Source organism: Eurosta solidaginis, chromosome 1 (assembly GCF_040869045.1).
Source record: "Eurosta solidaginis isolate ZX-2024a chromosome 1, ASM4086904v1, whole genome shotgun sequence".
Taxonomy (NCBI): Eukaryota; Metazoa; Arthropoda; class Insecta; order Diptera; family Tephritidae; genus Eurosta; species Eurosta solidaginis.
In genome coordinates this window covers 355,974,505-355,994,652 of record NC_090319.1, presented here as the reverse complement: position 1 = coordinate 355,994,652, position 20,148 = coordinate 355,974,505, and the positions used below count along the sequence as shown (strand labels likewise).

General features: G+C 37.5%; 2 protein-coding genes across 9 annotated transcripts in view; one reads left to right on the top strand and one right to left on the bottom strand.

Moving 5' to 3' along the window:
• Ptp99A (Protein tyrosine phosphatase 99A) overlaps positions 1-20,148 on the top strand; it is a 272,777-nt gene that overhangs the window by 234,961 nt on the left and 17,668 nt on the right. The gene's annotated exons all lie outside the window — the stretch shown is intronic.
• Positions 4,433-20,148, bottom strand: part of LOC137238116 (protein transport protein Sec24D-like) — a 58,693-nt gene continuing 42,977 nt past the window's right edge. The window contains exons 8-10 of the mRNA XM_067762745.1: positions 6,807-7,221; positions 4,808-4,955; positions 4,433-4,741 (exon numbers count right to left, since the gene is read on the bottom strand). The gene's annotated coding sequence lies outside the window, so the exon portion shown is untranslated. The remainder of the gene's footprint in view (positions 4,742-4,807; positions 4,956-6,806; positions 7,222-20,148) is intronic.

Sequence of the window (20,148 nt, the reverse complement as noted above, 5' to 3'; positions counted from 1 at the left end):
CAGGACTCCCACTGAGCAAATCGTCTTGAAACGCAAATGATCAGCAATGAAAGAGATCTAGCTTGGAATTGGTCACAACAGTCTACCGCCAGAAGGTTTGAAGTGGTTTCACCAAATGGCACACCAGATAGATAAACTACGAACTTAAGTGGGTAGGTAGGGAGCGTAGCATGTATACATATATGCTCCAATTTACTATCATCACCAACAACAGTCTCCAAAACCTTCGGAAGTGTCTTTATCGCTACTAAAACATTAAAGAGTACGAACTTCTGATCAATATACCGTTAGTGATTCAACTTTCACAAGGTCAAGAAAAAAATATCTTAGATCGCTGTCTAATTTATTTAAGGTTTATATCAGACTTGTCCTGAACATTTCGTTTCAATATCGCTACAGTTTTCTTAGTGAGAGTCCTTGTGTTGTAGCCCTACAAAAATTTAATAAACTTTTGTTAGGTGAACTTGCATGACCCTAAAATCTATATTCCCTCACGATCTTGTGGCTCAAAGCTCGGACATAAAGGTTAGACTTTATGAGCCAGAATCTTGTTGATAAGCTAATGAAAAATTGATTTCGTAATACGTAAGTGCAATCTATCACATACTAGCAGCTACCGGATTGACGGTCTTTCTTGACGCTGAGTATCAACGAAATTGTTGTGGACTAGTGCTGGAGTTCCTTAGATATTTGCTGACGGGAAACTTTTTTTCTGTTCTTGATACACCTTTCGCCTTCCCAAAGAAGAACTCATTTGTCTAATACTACTGTTCGCAGAACATAAGTTAGTAGCCTATTTATGCAGTTTAACATCCTCTGACTGGTTGTGTAAATCTAAATGCCTAGATATTTGAATGATTGTGGTTATGTTTTGGGGGAAGTCGGCTTCGACTTAATGCCTTCTCCTGTGTCCTTTTCACTTAGGTTATAGGAAACATAAAAAAGAAAGAACAAAGTTGTACGCATTCGTTACGCAAAGTGCTTCTCGCCAAATTTAAGTACCTACTTGGGTTATGTTCATTGATTACTGCCCCCCTCCCCCCCCCTCCACTAATTTCACGAGGAACTTGGGGTTGTCAAAGCCTCGCCTGCTCAATATGTGTTTTATATATTCATATCTGTAGCAGGATTCCCCTCGCGTAGGTGAGTTTGCAAATTGGGTTGGGGAAGCTGTTAATCTATAAAGCTTTGTGCTGCGTTTATCAACCCCTTGAATCCCCTTTCACCTTCAACGTTCGACTTTGTGACCATTGACTTGTGTTGTCATGTTGGAGAACTAAATACAATATCTCTCCTTGTACAATTGACGATTAATATCCAATTTTAAATGCAGTAGGCGAGACTTGTGTTTCCTACTTCACCTGGTTCCAAGGACTAAGATGTAAAAAATGATGTTCGGCAGATCGAATAGAAACGGGTAGCCAATGAAGAAGAGTACTCTCTTCGAACTGTAACACAGATTTTAAAACTTTATTTTTAATATATGTGACCTGGAATCATAAAACGACCCTATTGTGCGAAAATACCGTTATTCACTTTTTGAGTGATTATTATAGGGAATCTAACGCTCTTTCCAATGGATTAAACAGCAGTTTTCTATCTTTGTTAGTTTTTCACAAATCGCATTTGAAGCCAAATCGGACAACAAATACGATTTTTTAGTCAACTGTCGGCAAGTGGATTGAAATGTCAGAGGTTGCGGTCCCTGTGCAGCGTACTGAAATTTAGACGTTCATCTCACTGGCAACAGGTGGCACAAGCATTATAAATGTGAATGCGATACTACCTTTATTCCTCTCCCACGATCTTCTCCATCATACGTTGTAGCCATCGAAGGTTCGGAAAATCTATCTTTAAGTTAATCTCTAAGTTATGGGAAAAATTACAGCAAGCCCCTCCAGCGTATTTTTGTGGGAACGATTTAACATCCCTCAAATTAGCGCCAGGTAAGAAAAAACCAGAAAAGGCGAGCTTGATTTGTTATACGACAGAAACTGTCATTCCTTTGGAACCAGGAACGATTAAATGTTTAAATGGTTAACGGTTAATTAAGTCATTAATCCAGATAAGACTAACCTTGACTTTGGATAAATCTATTGGAGATTCAACGACGTTCTGTCCAAAGTCCTTTTTGTATCAAATATGGGGTCAGACATTTCTAGTTCAATGTTTTAACTGAATCTTCGCAACCAGAGTACGGATTTACCACTCTCATCATGGCATGAGATACTTTGCGGGGCAGAACTTTTTTCTGTATGGGTCGGAGTCTATGGTAGTATAAATGCTGGAGTTCCAACAATGCGCAAGTTTCAATTCCGTGCGCTGTATACTATATTCAGAACTTAAGCTTCATCTACTTTGTCTACTATCTTAACAGGGAGTAGTTTAGTGGAAAGGGCTCTATAGATACAGTGTCACTTCAAATCAGAACCCCGCTGAAAAATGTTGATATAGGTTCTACATAATCAGTGTGCTGCTCTTGGTCTTCTTCTTCTTGTAGCTATAATGAAACTCTGCAATGATAACCCCTTTAAAGAGCCTACGGCAGATCTTTAAACCAGCGGCACTTGCGCAAACAGAAAGTCCTAACAAAGTTCTCTGCAAAGCCATTGTTGACACCAATGTATGAAATAAGGAAACAGTCCTATGGGCAATTCAATTATTTTTTTTTTTTTTTTTTTTTTTTTTTCAATTTCAATAAGTTTCAATGTATATATAATTTTGTATATGTATTGTGATATGCACTTCAACAAACAAATTTTTGAACATCTCTGGGGTTTTAATACAACTAAATAAATATGAAAGATTTTAGATTTTAGTTATGTATAATGGTCCATATTTTCACTATCGATTTTTAATGCTTTTTGTGTATATTGGACGTGTATATTTGAGATTTGAAGCGCTTTATACAACCTTTTGATGACATGCTTTTAAACATAGGCTGTTATGACTTGCGATCACAGATTTAAATACTGTAACGAATTAATTTGCAAATCCTCTTATTTGCAATCTTCTGCCAACGTTCGAATCACTAAACTGTTAAATAAATAACTCCAATATTGAATAATGGAAAAATGGCCTTTATTAAAGTACTTCACAATAACACTGAAACTGATTTTCAAAATAATACTGCTATTGCTCGCTAGATAGCGTCTTAATCGAAACTGCTTGATAGCTCAAATAAAACTGAACTTTTGCGCCTCTACTGTCGCGCCTTTTATACTTTTTGATTTCTCGTTGCATACTTCTAGGCTTTTCCATTCCAGAACTTACTAGTTAGTTATCAGCTACAAAATCACCAGCCACAACTACGTTTATAACTTCTGCGCGCGAGTAATACTTGCACATAATGATTGAATTATTGATGTGCACACAAATCATTGTTTAGCATCGGCTTAGAGATGGCAATACCCCTTAGTGTTGCTAATATTCGTAACAATACGAAAAACATACAAATCACCAGGCGTTTTTATGAAAATGCTCGAATGCAACCGAGATATTAAGAACATCGCAATAGATTTAGACGAATTCAGAAAAACTGAAAAAGGTCGTATACATAAGAGCTGTGAATCTACGCAAAGGCGACATATCATCACAAAATCCAATACGTGACAACGTTTTTCTAAATTGAAAACATTTGAGATAACTTTGTAAGTTAATACTCGTCCCAAAAATTGCGTACACTCAAAAAAAACATTTACCTCAAATGGTTTCTTATAGAAAGACCTCTTTAAATTGAAGAATGTTTCAATATTATGAGTAAGATTTTCTTATTTTTGTGTACAACGAGTTAGCGCAGAGAATAAAAGAATCCATTTTTAGGAAAATTATTTCTAAAACCCAGGAAATAAGGTCTCAGTTTTTGAGACGATAACTTGCCTATATAAAGGCAAGCGTTTCTGTGGCGCAGAAATAGTCCCATTTTTTCTTCGTTTTCAGGATTTTTTTTTTGTGTAACAGATAGCACTCCGCTGGAAGGACCAGGTGGAAATCGATTTAAACTCCCTTGGTGTGACCAATTGGCGCCGATTGGCAGAGAGAACAAGCGATTTGGGTGCGCCTTGTTGGACGGTCATAACCGTTTAAACGGTTAAACGCTAATTAAGTAAGTAAATAAGCCTTTAAACATTTAAAATGTATGTATTCGAAACAAAATTTTGTATGCATTCGGCATTAATACAACCATATGCATACAGAATTAGTATAAAGGGAGTAATAGAGTATGCATGCTCTCTGAGAAACTACACGTGTTAATAAGAAATAAACGTGCAATGATACTGGCACGCATACATAGGTCCAATTCATGCCTCAACTATCGATGTTTTATGCATACATTTACAACTGGGGGGTGAGTATCCTAACCAAGTTGATTCCCAAAGCTAAAAAGCTTATTATAACTAAAAGCCAAATAAAGGAGACATTTTATAATTGCTTGCAAATCGATTAATATTTATTAAATAAAGTACTCATGTCTTTACATATATATTTGTAATTAAAATTTCCGTGGTCACATATCCCATTAAGTTCGCCTGATTTTGAAGGTATCGATTGCTGTTACTCTACCCACTTCGTTCACAGGTTCGTCTACAGGCTGCTAAGTTGCAGAAACGATTCGAATTGCCAGCACAGCCACGATATTGATAACTAATGCAACGTCGTCCATCGAATCCCCACCTGACGCCAGCTTGGCAGCCTCTACCGCTATTACCCCTAACAATGGGGTTTTGGCAATTAGGACGTCCTGGGAGAATATATTTAAAAAAAAATGTATAACGAGTTTCATGAGGATCGATTAGTAGTTACTTACTTGGTGTATTTGGACACTGAGCTTGTGCCTGATCTAGGAAGAGGCATACAACCACCATGAAGAAAAGGACAACGAGTTTCATGTTGATAGCGTCAATAAATTTAGCTTCAGTATTTTGTAAGTTGATATTGAGTTGTAGAAGCTTGAGCTGTGAATAATTTTCAAGTGCTAATCAAGGGGTTTTATGTGCAAAATTTTTAAAGTAAATTTAATGATTTGTGTTTTTGTGGATTTGCAAATTTTTAATATTCATTGTTGCCCAAGTTTACATTGTTGAGATTTTTTAAACGCTGTCGCAACAAAATCGACTGCATTGAATTTATTCAATTGATAAAAAAAATTAAAAAACCTTATAAGTTTTGATTTTATTATTACAGTGAAACCTCTTTTGGATGGACATTCACCTTTGGTCATTTCCGTCCAAGAGAGGAGACCGCTTAAGCAAGAGAGGTGTCAACATAACACAACAACATAGAGAGCAAATAAACACATGGAAGAATTTGAGACAAGGGGAAGCTTACAAACGCTATAGCGCCGCCGTCATGTACAAAAAGATGGTAAAAAAGTGGATGAATTGCGAAAGGAGATAATATCTGCATGTGATCAACCAAAAAGGAAAAGTATGAAACCAAGCGTGTGTTTGCAAGATGGCATCGCGGATGAGATGGTTCCGACTTAGACATAAGTGAGGTGGACAGCTCCGTCCGACCGCCTCTGAGTTGTCTCTTAGGGAGATTCGACGAATATGAGAACAGTGCAACGGACTTGCTATGGACCAATAGGATTGACTGCGAGGTCTCAAGGTCCTTATGGGCATGCTAGGATAGGAAGGTCACCAGCTTCCTTCTCAAACTGAACAAATCTGCGGTGAGGGTACTTACTTGTGTCATCACAGGTCATTATGCTATCGCACCAATGCTCCGACGGTGGCGAATACCAACAAGCTCCCTCTGCAGAAGTTGTCAGGTTGTGGAGGAAGAGGATGCCGATGCCACTTGAAAGTATAAGGCTCAGATTTCTGGCCTCACGCTTTTTCGACCGCCTGGCAGAGGTTGGGAAGGTAGACGTCTCGCTTCTTCTTGGGTTCATCAGGGAAAGCAAGTGGTGCGTTGAGGACCGCTAGGAGGTAATGGGTCTAAACGAATTTGCCGCCACCCTGTACTTACTGAGGGCACTCACAATGCACAAAAATGTCTCCGAGTGGAAGTGTGTGTATCACTCACGCACGCCCTCTTAACCTAACCTAACCTTGCAAAGTGGCAAAAATAATTTCAAATCAAATTTTGAGGTTTAGAAAAACCTAGTGGCATAGGCCCTAGAAAACGTCTAGTATTTTCCAACAGGACGTGCATAGTTATTTCATAGGTTATGGTTCTTGAGGGGGTTATAATTTGGTCGTCGAATAAACTTCTGTTTGTATGAGGTCCTTACGGGCCGGCCAGTTCAACTTAACTTCAGGCAATCCGGCAATCCTTGGTTTTTATTTATATCAAAGTGATACTTAGTGGTTCGCTTTTTAAACTTGGAAATTTTACTAATGCAAATTTCATTGTATGCGCACAACACTATGACACTACTTAAACTAAATTTTTTTTCGAACATAAAATCCATTTTATTCGGAGTTCCCCCTTTTTCATTTGGAAAATATTTACATATGTATGCAACCACATATATGATCACACTTTGTTCGCGTACGAGGAGTTTGCGTCCATCCAAGGGAGGTTTTCGATTGATTTGTTATGAAAACAGTTCTCAATATCTGCCAATAATAGGTTCGCATCCGCTTAGTGGAGTTTTTTCATCCCATTTTATAGCAAATAACGGTCCGCGTCCCGCCTAGTAGACGATGACCGTCTAACGAAGGGCAATTTGTTCTGAAAATTGTACCTAAAACTTGGCGCATGAAAAATGCCCGTCCAAGAAAGGTGTCCGCCTAATAGAGCTTTACGTTAGGCAAAGCTTCTCTGTACTTGTTTACTATTGAATAAATTTTACTTACCTTTTCCTTTATTATGCTTTCTTTAATCGTCGCGTTCAAGAACAGCTTTAACAGCTTTTCGAAAGGAATAATGTTTTATGAAATGAAGCACTTGAATAAATATGTATTTATATTTTACTATACAGTTTTTGTTTAATTATTTAAGACGAGTGCGTGACCTTATTTAACGGCTTCTAGTGACCTGAATATGCACGATCGAATAATCACGATCGAAAAACCAATCAGTGCGAAATAGTCACATCCCTCTCTCTTTTGATACAAATGAGAAATAGTGTTTTTAAATAGAAACCTCAGACAAGGCGTCCTTTCCGAGATAAGACGTGCTGTGGTCGCTGGCATGAAATATTTTATAAATAGTTTCGGATGCGTGAGCGGTCACGTGCCTTCTTCAGGGAAAAATCGAAAATCGGTATACCTGCGAAAGAATATATAGAGATTTTAAATTCGACAGAGACGTATTGGATCAGGGGAAGAAGGGGAAATAGGAATGAATATGAAAATAAAAATAATAACAATATAAACAGCAGGAATATGAGAGGGAAAGGGAAAAGGTGATCGAATAAACAGAGGAAGGAATTAATAATAGTAACCAAAATAAGGAGAGTAGGAGGATGATGAAACGGAAGACTAAGATGAAAGTTAAAAAGAAAAGGTAAAGGAGGAAAAACTAAAGATTAGAAGTTGAGAGAGAAATATAGGAAGAAGTGAGTGGCAAAAGAGGAGGGAGATGAAGGCAAAGAAGTATCTTGAGTGAGAGAGGAGGTGAGATGGAGAACTGTCGAGCTAGGCAGGCAACAATGTTGGATATTCCCGAACAAGCTTCATACCCTTAGTTGGAACGCATATGTCTTTTACCCGCGAGTGTAGTACTTCCCCCGCAGAAAACAGAGACCTGTTTCTTTAGCAGCCGAGGCTCTGGTGACCCTACGTTCCTCATAAAACTAGGGCGGAATGGCCTAGAATGTATAATATGGTCATATTAAATATTTTCTGTTGTAAATAAGGTCGCCGGTGATTTGGTCGGTGACAATGTCAGATATCGCGAGGCGAAAAAACTGGAGAAACCATGGAGATAGGTGTTTATTTTATTATAAAGGTCATCGATGTGTGGGCCTGGGTCTGTGGTCGTTATTGTGCAGTCATTGGCGTAGGAAACGAAAGTGACTCCTTCTGGTGGTGAAGGTAGCTTCGATATGTACAAATTAAACAGAAGTGGGGATAGGACACCACCCTGTGGTACCCTCTATTTAATTCTTCTAGGTTTAAATGTTATGTTCCTGAATTGCGCCGAGGCTTGCCGACCATACAGATAATTTGCAGTCCACTTTTTGAGACTTGGAGGAAGGGAGGACCCTTCCAGGTCTTGCAGTAACGTGCCGTGGTTGACCGTATCAAAAGCTTTTGACCGGTCTAACACAACGAGTACTGTCCTATGGTGGGGGTTTTCATTTATTCCGCAATTTATTTGCATTTAGCACGGTGGTAGTGCTATGTAGTTTTCGAAAGCCATGCTGATGATTGGCAAGACGCAAATTTGCAGTGAAATAGTGAAACAGAATGGCTTCAAGTGTCTCGGCTACTGGCGATAGGAGAGATATCGAACAATAAGAATCTCCTATGTTAGCTGGTTTCTCAGACTTTAATAGCGGAACCACCATGGCCATTTTCCATTTTTCGGGGATGACAAGGTGGACAGGGACAGGTTAAAGACATGCGCTAGATAATGAAATCCCTCTTTGCCTAGTTTTTTAAGCACCGGCATGGCTATACAGCCTGGGCCTACTGCGTTAGATGGTTTAGCTTGATGTACTTATGCTTGTTTGCGCGTCTGTTGGCTCGCCGTCTGACTTTGTCAACCGTAGAATGCATTACATATTGTCGGCAAAAAGCGTTCGCGCATTTTTTCATATCCGACAGCACTTTATCGCCAAAGACGATGGAGATTTTGTTATTGTGCTTAGTCTGGTTCGATAGGGACTTCACTGTGGACGATAGCTTACCTACACCAGCAGAGAGGTTACAACTCTTTAAGTGCTCCTCCCATTTGGCCCGGTTGTGTTGATCCACTAGCAATCTAATGCGTTGGTTTATATCCCTTATTTGGGGGTCGCCGGGATCGTGGTGTCTTATAAGGTCACGTTCTCTCGCTAGGGTCGCGGGGGGAGCACACTCCCCTTGACGGGCATCTGTAGGGCTAGGGAGGGCAGCAAAAAGATTGTCAGTATAAGTTTTATAATCTTCACACTTTCTTTTAATAAAGTTGATGAAAGTACGTTTCTCAATGGTGATGAAGTCGGCAGATCGCTCGATCGAAAGGAGTATGGGTAGGTGGCCGGATGTCAATGTTACCATCGGCTGCCAGTTGACGCAGTTTACTAGTACTGCGCTCACGATTGATATAGCTGAGGAACTGTGACACCTTCCTATCATACGGGTGCGTTTATCGCGCAAAACGTCGTTTCTTCTATTTGGTCTGCCATGCTGTCCAACTGTAAGTTAAATCATGGTGGGCATTGAAATCGCCTAAGATAACGCGATTATTGCCAGTGAGTAGTGCGCTGATGTGACGGCAGTATCCACAGGGGCAACAAGTGGCAGGAGGGATGTAGATGTTGATGATTTCTAAATTTACATCGCCTAACCGGACAGATATGCCTTGATGTTCCAGTACAATGTTCTTGCAGCCGATGTCGGGATCAAATAAATTATATTGCACTAAGTCATGGATGATAAACGCGAGACCTCCTCCATTTCCGCTCTCGCGATTTTTTCTGTGCACGTTGTACCCAAAGCAGATCTGCAAAGCAGATCTGCAAAGCAGATCTTACTGTGAGTTTAGTCTCTTGGATCGCAGCAATGCGGAAGTTATGCCGCTTCATAAAATCAACTATCTCCGTGACCTTCCCAGTTAACCCATTACAGTTTAACTGCAGTATTCAGAAGTGCAACGGGCAAGACGTCGTCACTCTGGGGGTAACTGACGGGTGACTACGCCTGAGTTGAGGGAGGCCAGGACGCAATTGCTGTTATGGCCCTGGGACTGGACATCCCTAGGTAAGTATTGGAGTACCCGGTGAAGCCCGTCGGGGGGTTGCCGTCACTGAGACCAGAACATCTAGGAAAGTACCACCGTACAAAGCAGGAGCTGCATTGGGCAGATATCGCAACATATATATATTCAGTGCTGGAAAACGGTGCAGAAAGTGGTATAGACTAAGAGTATGTTTCCCTGACCTACTCGAATGCTAGTGTCGGAAAGAGGGGGAGGAGAAGACGGGGACTGGGGCTGATGCTCGGCATTGCTACCCACTCTACTATGAAGATTGTAGTTATGAGTGGGAGCGGTCGTATGAGCTGGTGGCGTCGTGGGGCGCGAGCAACAGCGCGTACTTGTTGTGGCTTGTTGAGCAGCGGAACTGCTAGAGGGTAGTAGGGGGGAGGCGCTAAAGCGTAGGCTATGGCACGCCCTTGGGCGTGAACAGCAAGGAGGTACAAAAGATTTGTAAATGTGACGAGGACGTAGGGTTTAGCCAAGAACAACCCGTCCGATGCAACCATACCTTACAAGTGACACACTGACAAGAGTGTGGCCGTTCTGAAAAGATCCTTTTCCGGCAAACGCAGCAAAGCCATTTCTCATTTCAGGAGAATGCGTAGTTCCGCTGCAAGTATTTTGTTTTAAATAGTGGCACAGCTTTCCGAGGGTTTTCCAAAAAGGTCGATCAGTGCGACATCCAGCGACAGCTATTGCCAAAGTAAACTCCTTTTTTGGTAAAATATCGACTCTTTAAAGGCTCTGGAAAATTTGCCATATTCATAACGCCCAATTCGTAACCATATTTTCATTTAATCATAGATAAATGTATATTGTTAATGTTAATTTAAGAAATGTCATAACTGAATAAAATAGAAAATACGAAACATTTCCAAAAGAAAAATAAAATCCCCAAAATGTGATTAAATTCGTAAACGCAAAAATTTATAGATTATGGATATGGCGGAAAACCAAAACCTAATTGGTTGGCTATGATATCGTTATGACTAAGGTTTCAATAACCGATAAGATTGACTTCCATAGAATTCGTTGGATCAGCTGTTTTACATGGAGTTTGCCAGGGCTTTAAAGCAGTCATTATGCAATTTTGTTTTTATCTCATGGGAACCTCATACACGAGGGAACTTTAAACTTGTGATCAAAGTTTGGTCTCACAACTTAATTCATTTACATGCATCACACTTTCATTGCATACAATAAAAAATATCTATTTACTCATAATTATTACAATTTATTTCTACATGATATATGAAAAAAAATATCATCACTTTGACTGCTGAGCGGAATATCACCATATCTCAACTGCTGTTTCGAAAACGCCCTATCTGAAAATGTTTCGAAATTAGGCGCTCAGCCGTGTTAGGTTGATATTCCAATCAACAGTCAATTTATAATAACACAATTCAGTTACATATTGTCTGTTATAAATTTTTGAACACGGTGATTTGTTACATCTATGTATGTACGCGGACATTTGGCTTTTCTACACGTTTGTTCTGCCACCGCACAAATTCGTCCATTCTTAACACCTGCAGTTCCAGATTCTCCAAACCACTTATTACTTTTATTAGAAATTACTAGTTTTCGTGAGTTTGAATCATACGAGTACCACCAGTCTTTTATTAGCACGGACTTAGTTTTGAGAGGAGAAGCACGAGATCTTCTGTGTTCAGGTACCGAAACCCATCCACTAATTTGCAGCGTTGAGCGCCGGTCTAATTTATCATTACAAAGTTCTATTTTTTGTACTGTTGCATTATTCAGGTCAAAGGGTATATCCACTTTAACCACAGCTAAATCAAAAGGACTTACTTTTGAAAATGGTTCAACATTATAACGTACTACTTTCACTTTGCGTCGTTGCCCTTTTTCTTTGTTTATATTGGTTGCACCAGCTACAATGTCGAATTCGCTTTCAGGTGTATGATATACGCAATGAGCAACTGTAACAACCGAATCAGCACTGACTATGGAACCAACACATACATAGTCTCCATCTTTAAGTATTGCAACTGTATGTGGGCTGTACGTTATATTTATATATTTGCCATCTATAATATGAAATTGCGCAGGACAGCTAAGCAGCACAAACAGCAGTGCCAATTGATTTCGTAGAGTCATTGGATTCAAAACCTTTTCTACCACTTTTAAAGTATAAAGTATACCGACATAAATTTTGTCGGCGCTATTTATACCTAATTGAGTTATGTAAATAAAAAATAAGATCTCAGGAATTTGAAATAACAAAAATACACCTAAATTTAAGTTAAAACTACACAAGTTCAATCTTGTTATACTCAGCGTTTTGCACTTAGATTGTATTAATTTTGGTAACATAACGGGCATAAACGAATCGAGATAAATATAGACTTCTATTTATCAAAATGCTGAGGATGAAAAAAGGAATTGATTTAGCCATGTCCAGCTATCCGTCCATTTGCACATGATAACTTGAGTAAATATGGAGAATAAAGTATTGCAATTTGGTATATGGGTTCCTTGGCGCTCATCTCCCATCGCTATTAAAAATGAAGGAAATCGGATGGTAAACACGCCCCTCCTTTACATATACAACATTTTGGAAAACACATAAAACCTGATTATTTAGTAAATAATTCATCTAAAATGTTAAAATTTGATGTGTGGACTTATATTAAGATTTTAGATTTTTTTTTAATGGGCGTGGCACCGCCCACATGTGATAAAATCAATTTTATAAATATTATTAATCATAAATCAAAAGTCGTTCAACCTATCATAACAAAATTCGACAGAGAGGTTGCATTTACTATAAAGAATGCTTCGACGAAAAATTAGCGAAATCGGTGAAGGACCACGCCCATTTTTATATGAAAGATTTTTTAAAGGGTCGTGGACGAATAAAATAAGCTCTATCTTTGTTTTATATCAATGGCGTTTCATTTTCCAAGTGAAATTATAACAAGAAATGAAAAAAATTTTAATTTCTGAAAATGGCCCCATTGTGTCCAAACAATGTTCTATGTTTCGGGAGCCATAACTCGAAGAAAAATTAAAGGATCGTAATAAGATTGGGTACACATATTTTCCTTATCGTAGGAAATATTTCTAGGAAATATGGATGGGATCCGTTAAAGACCACGCCCACTTTTGTATACAAGATGTTTAAAAGGGTCGTAGACTAGAATAATAAGCTATATCTTAGCGAAGAATAGTTTTGTATCAATGATATTTCACTAAACAAGTTTTATTGTAAGAGGAGATTGGGGGCATTTTTTTAATGGACGTTTTAGTGGTCGATGCCACGCCTCTATTCCGATCAAGCATTACAAAATATTTCCAGAGCCTAACAAATCAAACTCACTCTGAGTATATAATATTCGGTTACTCTGAAACTTATGCACCCATACTTGTTTTTTGTTTGTTCTAATTAGCTGATCAAACAGATTTTGCTCTACCAAAATAACAAACAAAATGTATTTATTGATATTCTAGTGAAATGAAATTACGCCTTTTGCTATACTTTTTCAAGACAAAATTTGTTTGCAATTGTTTTGTTTATTTATATGTGGGCGATTCCCAAATAAGTTCCATCACAAACCGGAAATCAAAAGTGGTCAGACTAGCAAAATATAACGTCCTTTTGCTTTTAATAAAATTTTGTCTAGTCTTTTATTTAGCATTAATAAACTTTGGAAAACGGAGGTTTTATAAATTGATCCTGCCCTTATGCTTATTATTTTCCTAGTACTTAAAATGAAAAAAGCTGTCAGATGTCAAATAAGTCTGGGGGGTATTTCAGTAAGGTTGAATTTTAAGATGTACACTTTTTCTTCATATAATTTGTCTGAAAGAAAAATGTACATTTCAAAACAGACACTTACTGAATACAGCCTCTGTTTACCAAAATTTTTCCGGAAAGTTCGGGTAACATTTTTTATTGGTGTCTAAAATCTGTCAAGTCCGTTATCTCTCTTCCATTAGTTGATCCACATATTTAGGCCTATAACTGTATGTCTGTTAAGCCAAGGAACAAAACTAATATGTTCTCAGAAATGGGGCATTTTGTGCCTTCAGCAGTGCATAAACTGTTGATTCCTTGATTGATGTTATAGAATACTTACAAAATATGACGAAAATTTAAATTGTTGTATCTCTTTTTTAATATATATATACAGAGGATTATCTGAGAAAAATCTTAAATCAGTTCTGATTTCAAAAATATATGAATTTTTAAGTTTAATATAGGTTTTATTGGTTACTGGTGTATTCAACAATTTCATATGAAGACACAAAAACAGCATACAAACTAGCTTGCACTTTTCTTGTGAATATATTTGAACGACTAGAAATGGTTAAATCGGAAAATCTTATTCAAATTTCAATGGATTTATTACGGCCTCTTTAAATTTTGATTTATTTTGTACTTTTGTTCTATTTCCTCCATAAAACTAACATTTGTACATCGTTAGAAGCACAAGAACGTACTCTCTTTAAATTTTGATTTATTTTGTACTTTTGTTCTATTTCCTCCATAAAACTAACATTTGTACATCGTTAGAAGCACAAGAACGTACTCTATTGAATGACCTAAAAATTTATCGAAGAATAAACACAGGGAAAGTTATATACCAGTATACGTCTCCGCTTATGAAAAGGTGGTTTTGGGCCCTTAGCCCGGACTAAGGGCGTATTCGAAATTCCAGGTATGCAGATTTTGTTTGCCTAGGCCTAAAACTTGATGCCTCGCAAGGAATATATTTTCAAAGTCATATAGTGTAATTCATTGCGAAAAATTTGTCGCGTCCGTAACCGTACTTAAGCTTACATCCAGCATTTTAAAAAGATATGTATTTCAGTTTTCGAAAAATTACGGACATTGGGCGTTTATTTCACCTTTTGTTCTTCCCTTCGTTTCTTCAAGTTTTGCATACTTTCACACAAGCATTAAAAAAATTACTTCTATTTCTTGCCGCGTCCGAACCTCATCATATATGGTCATATATATGTACATTAGGGTGGGCCGATTTGTATGGACGAAAGTTAACCGATATCGCGCCATCGATTTTTCGATAGAATTTGGGTTTAGAAAAAGAGATCCACTACGCATACCCAAAAAAATAGTTTTAGAGCCTGCGAAATTTCATTTTTTTTTACTTTTTTTCGACTTTGATTTTTAAATCGAAAAATCGATGGCGCGATTTCGGGTAATAAATGGACCCAGTCTAATGTACATACTTATAGTTGCGCTTTAAATATTGTAGTATCCGCTCAGTCCACTGTTCATATCATCTTTTGTGCAGGTTGAAATGCGTGCGAATGTCGTGGCCGTTTCCAAAGACTTGCCCATATGTATTTGCAAAGTGTGTTATTAAGTTGACATGTGTACAATGAATGTTTTTTAATGAAAAGTACAATGGGTACGCTTTATTAGTTTTATCTGTTTTGAGACGTGTAAATAAAAAATAAGATTTCAAGAATTTGAAAAAACAAAAGTACCTCTAAATTTAAGTTAAAGCTACACAAGTACAACCTTGTTTATACTCAGCGTGATTTGCACACAGACTGTATTAACTTTGGTAACATAACGGGCGTAAACGAATCCAGATAAATATTGACTTCCATATATCAAAATGCTGAGGATGAAAAATGGAATTGATTTGGCCATATCCGTCCATCTGTCCGTCCATTTGCAAAAGATGACTTGAGTAAATATAGAGAATAAAGTATTGCAATTTGGTATATGGGTTCCTTGGTGCTCATCTCCCATCGCTATTAAAAATTAAGGAAATCGGATGGTAACCACGCCCACTTTTTCATATATGTAGTGCTGGACGTGGTTTGACGTAAGAATAATAGTAACGCAGACTGGATAATACGTGTGTATCCTTACCTTTACACTTAACGAATACAAATGACAAAACACAACGAATAACAGGCGTCGACAATTTCAAATGAGAGACGAACGGACAGTATGACTCGGACTTCAAATAAGATAAGATCGCTCTAAAAGGTGTAAACTAAGTTCATATCTATATGTACAAAAATTAACCTAAACCTAAAATTATCTACTTATTACTATCAATTAAATACATTAAAACTAAAAGAAGAGTGTTTAATTAACTGTGGAAAAGTAAAGGTGAGAATTCCTACAAAATTAGGGACTCAACCAAAATTGTTACTTATTGAGCCAAATGAATAAGCAACGCTGGCAGTGAAAAGAAAAAGTTGCATATCGTCCAAGACAAAGAAAAGGCAGCAGAAGTGCAAAAGAATATTCGAGTGACTTGAAAGCAAAAAAAAAAATTAAGAAAATTGGGTGCAATTAGTTAAAATACACCCAAGTTTGGATTGCATAAAAGAAGTTAGTACTTCGTTTCCGCGAAATTGAAATAGACGCCAAAAAGCAGCGCAGTCAACGCCTTAGAGCAGAGAAATCCGAGAAAAGGTCAAGTCAGCGATTCAAACTTGGAAACAGCTTCAAAGCAAAGTACCAAGCCGAAAAGCATAGTGCAAGCTAACAAGCAGAACGTAATACAGAGCATTACCGAGTTGTAGCAGCAGAAGCAGACAACTTTTGATTTGAATACCAACCGACCGTTCGCATCGGCAATATACGAAAGCAAGCGTCGGTAAAAAAGGCGAGACCAGAAAGAAAGAATCCGAAGAGAACAAGAAGTGAGAGGGCGAGGAAAATAGTTCGTGTGCTAAGAAGAGAGGCAAGAAGTGTTTAATAAGGTGTCGAAAGAAATTGAGAGTGAAGTTGTTTAGAAAAAAGAAGAAGGTTTAAAGAAGTTTAATAAAGTTGTATGAAATAAAGAAGGAAGTTGTTTAACACAGAAAATTTTAAGAAGTGTACTACTTAAACAAAGGTTTAGTAGGAAATGGAAAATATGTTGTAAATCAAAAATAAAAGAAGTTATAGCTTTTGCATTGGCAATATAAGTTGTTACAAGAAATATCTAATACACAAAACCACAATTTATGTGTATGTAAGAAGAAAGATGTAAGAAAGTGAAATAAGAAGAAGCAATAATTACAGAGCGCCGAAGTACAGTGAAAAATAATAGAATAGAGATTAAGAAGGAAAAGATATCAAAGTGTCTGTTAAAATATGAAATTAAAATATATTGATGGTTGTTAAATTTCAAAACCAAAAGGAATGAAGTAAGTAAATTAAAAATACAAGAAGGTAAAATAAATAAAATGTCAAATGTGCAACAAATATGTATGCATGTTTGTGAGCAAAAAGAAGTAAAAGGTATTGTAAAGTACAAGAATTAGAGAAAAACTATGTATTAATTTGAGAAAGCTGCAAGAATTTGAGAGAATTATAAGAATAAAAGAAAAAACTGCAAGAATTTGAGAGAATTACAGGAATTAAAGAGAAATAAAGAGTTTTTGAATATTATAAGAATTTGAGGAAAATACAGAATGTCAGAAGAAGAAATAAGATGAATACAAAAATATTAGATTTCAATACAAATAAAGAGTTCCAATGATAATAATTTTATATTGTAAGAGAAATCTAATTAGAAAATATTTATAAGAATCTAAGAGGTAACATTTAATACGTATATATGCATAGAACTTAAACCAGAAAAACAAACAGTATCTCTGATGAAAAGTAAATTTATAAATAAGTTGACAACAACTAAAAGTCTAGTAATATACTGTCGTGAACAAGTGCATATTAAATATTTTAAAATGAACGTTGACGAAGTAGTTTCCTTGACAGTTAACGGCTTAAAAGATAAGTTACGGACTTTGGGACTACAGACTACAGGACAAAAGAAAGAGCTCCAGGATAGATTACTCCAGCACTACGGTTTGTCGCGCAACGTGTCCAGTGACAACGAGTCGGTGTATGGCGATGTTGAAAACAACAATATGCTTCCCCGGTCCTTCGTAGTAAACCAACAACAATTCACTTTAAAAGACTTAGGCGATTGTATAGCTCCCTTCTCCGGAGAGCGGACAGTAGACATTCGATTTTGGATAAATGAGTTTGAAATGAACTCGGATATCGTTAAATGGAATGAGTTACAAAAATTTGTGTATGGCAAGCAACTTCTGCGTGGGGCTGCTAAGTTATTTTTTAGGAGTCAGACCGATATAAAAAATTGGGAAGATGTAAAAAGGGCCTTGATCAGTGAATTTGGTCAAACCCTATCGTCATCTGAAGTCCATAATATGCTTAAAAATCGGCGTAAATATACCAGTGAAACACTTCGTGAATACCTGTATAATCTGATGGAAATTGGTAAACAAATTCACTTAGACGAAGCTAGTATTATATATTATTTTATCGAAGGCATCCCAGATTCGAAATTTAATAAAAGTGTGTTATATCATGCACGTAACATTGCCAGTTTAAAAGAACAGATTAAGGTTTACGAAAAGATAAGCAAACCTAACACGAATTATGGTAGAGCTCTGACAAATAATGCAGCGAAAGATAACAAATCGGGTGACGGTAAATCCAAAGAAGAGATAGGTAAAAGATGCTTCAAATGTGGCGATAAAGCTCATTTAGCTGCACAATGTACAAAAAAGGAGTTTAAATGCTTCAAGTGCAATGAATCAGGCCACCGTTCGTTTGAGTGTAAGGGTAAGGGATCCAAACCGATCAAGAAAGAGCCTAGTTCAGTCAATACACTAGGTGACGAGATTTTTCAGCCCTTCGTGAGTAGTGTTAGGGACGATTTGCATTTCAAAACCATACAAGTGGATGAATTTAAATTTGAAGCATTGATTGATTCTGGGTGTTCGCTTAATTTGATGCGCTACGATACCTGAGTGGATGCAAAACAAAGTTGAACAATGACAAGAGAAGGCTTTACACTGCCTGTGCTAATGTAATAGAGACAATTGGTAGCTTTGATACATTTATTAAAGTAGACGATTTAGTGATTGATGTCACGTTTCACGTAGTAAGAGAGCAAGATATTCAGTTCGCAGGCATGACCCATTTTAAAAGGGGTAGACATTGTCTTAACTGAAAATGAAGTGGTCTTTAAAAACAAGGATACGGCCGGTAAGCCGGTACCGGAGGAAAAGCAGGGAGAAAGAAGGGAGGGTAGAATCCGACATCAATGACACATCAAATAAATGGATCAAAGAGTTTGATGTCATGAAGTTGACAGAAATAAAAAGAACACGCACGTTGGATTTGGAACATTTAAACAAGAGTATGGCAGGAAAAGTAGAGAGTTTAGTTAGTGATTATAACCCAGTAGGGAAATGCATAGCACCTGTTAAAATGGATATTATCCTTTCAGACGAAATACCAGTATATCAACGACCTCGTCGCTTGACTTTCGAAGATAGAGCGTTCGTTGAGAAGCAAGTCGAAGATTGGTTGCGCGAAGGAATTATTCAACCAAGCAATTCCAACTATGCTTCACCAGTCGTAGTAGTTCCCAAAAAAGACGGTAAAAACGGCTATGCTGTGATTACCGAAAATTAAACCAAAAGATTGTTAGGGATAATTTTCCCATGGTGTTAATGGATGACGTACTTGATAGACTTCAAGTAGGTAAAGTTTTCACTACCTTAGATCTCTCCAATGGATTCTTCCATGTTCCAGTGGACCCGCAGTCCAGGAAGTTTACTGCATTTGTAACCAGCAACGGGCAATATGAGTTCTGTTTCGTACCATTCGGTATCTCGAACTCGCCTGCAGTATTTTGCAGATATGTAAATGCTATCTTTCGAACATTAATTCAAAAGGGCACAGTTATAACATATATGGACGATTTGATAATACCGGCGAAAGATGAAAACGAGGGCTTAGAGAAGCTAAAAGAAGTTTTAAAGAAGTGTTTTGAATACGGACTAAAAATCAAGTGGTCTAAATGTCAATTCCTTAAGAAAAAGGTGGAGTTCTTAGGCTATATAATTGAGAATGGGACCATGAAAATATCAGAAGAAAAAACTTCTGCAGTACAGAACTTCCCCTTACCTTCAGATAGGAAAGGCGTACAGAGATTTCTAGGGCTGACGTCCTATTTCAGATGCTTTATTGCTAATTTTGCATTAATAGCCAGACCTTTGTCGAATTTATTGCGGAAAGACGTCGTTTTTAAGTTAGGTGAGGAACAGTTAGCAGCTTTTATGCAGTTGAAGGCGCAATTACAAAAAGCGTCTGTATTGCGTCTATTTTCACAAAACGCAGTTACAGAGATCCATACCGATGCCAGCAAGTACGGCTATGGGGCCATGTTATTGCAAAAGGACCCAGACGACCAACAACTACACCCAGTTCAATATATGAGCCGTAAAACAAAACCAGCTGAAGAAAACTAC